The sequence below is a fragment of the Uloborus diversus genome, chromosome 7, assembly GCF_026930045.1.
Source record: "Uloborus diversus isolate 005 chromosome 7, Udiv.v.3.1, whole genome shotgun sequence".
In the NCBI taxonomy this organism is placed as follows: domain Eukaryota; kingdom Metazoa; phylum Arthropoda; class Arachnida; order Araneae; family Uloboridae; genus Uloborus; species Uloborus diversus.
Window position 1 is genome coordinate 98,722,388 of NC_072737.1, and position 2,885 is coordinate 98,725,272.

Below are 2,885 nucleotides of genomic sequence, written 5' to 3' on the forward strand. Positions count from 1 at the left end.
TGTTCGTATTTTTAAATTTTGCATGTGTTTCATTCAGCAAGAGAAATTAGGTCGCATTTTTATTGTTTTATGAAAAGATTCTAAATAGTTCCATACATAAAAGAAGAAAATTTTAAATTTTGTTTTGCATTTTTTTACTCGTATGCACAAACAAGCTTTTGGGTTTTGGGTCACTGAAATTAATATCAGTTAATCATACATATTGTTCATCATCTCAATTAGTATGAATGTATATCTCTACATAGTACAAAATGAAGTCTCCAAAAAAGCGTCTGTGTGTTTCAACTCGCAAAACTTCAGAACTACCCCGGCTGATTTCACTGAAATTTTCGCAGTTTGTTCCTTTAAGTCCTGAGAATGTTTGCAGACTAATTCAAAAAAAATTCGATGAATTGTTCTTTTTTTATTCCAATTTAAGCCCAATTTTCACATAAATTCCCGAATATGGGGGGGGGTGAAAAATTACTTGCACATATTAATAATGTATAGCGTTGGAAAGGGTAGACTTTTCCGTGTTTTACGCAATTTGTTTCAATGCTCTAACTTAAATACGGTGGGAGTTATTTGCGTTTTTAGCTTGAATTTGTTTGGGCTTAGCTGAAATTTAGGTACTACTTTCTTCATTAAATCTATCAATAAAAAGTGAAGGGTTTGTCCCACAGTTTTCTTTTTGACACCATTGGAAAAAGTGACATTTTTTTCTCCAGGTCTATCTCGATCTTTGGTCGAAAAACTAAGCTTCTATCTCCAAAAGAAAAAAAGTTACAAGACTTTTTAAATCAAATTCAAAAAATCGCATTTCCATTCAAATTGTTAAAAATTTTCTTTCGCATTTTAATTCCTTAAACTTATGTTATTTTGTGTTTTCATGGTTACGCTTTTTAAATCCATCTTTCTCGATTTAATTTCTTAAAAGTATTTTAATATCTGACGTCATTGTTTGGAAGGGAAATTTTGCATGATGTTTTTTTTTATTATTTATTTATTTTAGCCTGATTGAAGCCTGATTGTTGTATATACGTCACTTGGCACAATTTGTATTTTCAAGGTGGACCAGGCAAAGACGGGCAATGCAGCTAGTACATCTATAAATGAAACAAAAATCAATAAAAATATGTAACTGTTATAAGTATTTACAAAAAACAGGGGGGGGGGGAGATTTTATATCAAGGCAAGCCATCTCATTCTGTGATTCTTTCAAAGAAGTCCAACTACTCTTACATAAATCTATTTTTTTCAGAATTATTCTTATGCCAGAGAAATAGCTGGAGATTTTTCCCAAGTTGGGAAAATGCTCCTTGACATTTTCAGTAATTTACCATTCTATAGCCAGGGTTAAGGCTAAAATACATTAAATATGGAGCCAGCTCAGTCATTCCATTCGAACAGATTTGTGCTTATTAGCACTCATCAACCCCAGAATAGGAAGTGACTGCTCTGGAGTTGGAAAACCAATTAAGGGAGCCAAGATACCACAACAAACTGGTAGCTAACATAGAATTTCCACCTCCAGCTTAGTCACTTCCTATTCCGGACTGATGAGTGCTAATAAGCACGAAACAGCAGTCCTCAGATGGAATGACTGAGCTGGGGGTATATTTTATGTGCTCCGTGACATCTCTTAAAGGTGTCAGATTTATTTTGGAGGACTGAAATATACTCAACAAGAACTAATATTAAATTTAAAATTTAAAACATTCACAACCTTGATTGTCTGACCTCATATTAATACAAATGTGATGTCCGCAACTAGCTCTGGGCCCAACTAGGCTACCCTTAGTCAATTTTTTAGTCCCCAGTAAAGGTCAATGTCCCTCCTCAAGCTGTCTACACTTTTGCTCATTACAGTATCTTCCAGTAAGCTGAAGTCTTTTATAGATGGGAATGATGGGGAAAAAACGGAAACTTTGGGATGAAACCGTTTGAAGGTGTTTACTTCTACTCTGGAAAAATTTGAGATTGCTAGCACTAAATTATGTATTTAAAACTTTGTAATACAATAACTCCTCATTACATCGTGCCTCGTTATATCTAAAACTAAGATATATCGTTCAGATATATCGCGCTTTTCCTCTTTCTCCCGAAAAATTATAGCTATTTTTTTAAAAAAAGTTGCATTACAGTTGACATTATAGAAAAAAAAGGTTATACAGTAGTACCTCCTCTAAGGGACACCTCTATTTAAGAGACACTTTTTCGGGTCCCAGTCCCTTTGAATAGGAACCTCCATGTGTTTGCCTCTCATAAGGGACACTATTTAAAGGACAGTCACAGAGAAAAATTACGAATAAATGGATTAGAATTATCGAATTTACTGGAATTCAAGGTTCACTTTTTATTCAAAAATTAACTGGTAAAAGTTTGTCTGGACAGTAATATAAAAATTAAGAAATATGTATTCTCAAGTTCTTTTTCCTCTCAATAATTTCTGCATATGGACCTGACAGATAGGGTGCCGCCCATGACAAACTTTGTATAGAAACAAATAACAAATTTGTATTAAATGTGGTCACATTGTTTAAAATACAGGACTTGTAAGGACACGTACGAACCCTGGTTCTGCATTGGAAATTTCATAACATCCAACAAATCCATGTAACACATTAATTCAAAATCATAAGTTTTGAAAATGAGTTACAAAACTTTAATGCTACAGAATGTGATAAAATTTTATTATTATTTTTTTTTTCCAGTTTGAATAGTTCTGAATTTTACTTAATAGATATAAAAAATTTTCAATACTTCATCTTATACGTTAGTAGTTTACATTTATTATGAAATAATACTCGGTTGCAGCGACGTAGCGTAGGTTTCTGCCGCCCCTCTTACATTGTTCTGTTATATGTCCCCCCCCCCTTCCACACACAACAAAAAAAACGATATGC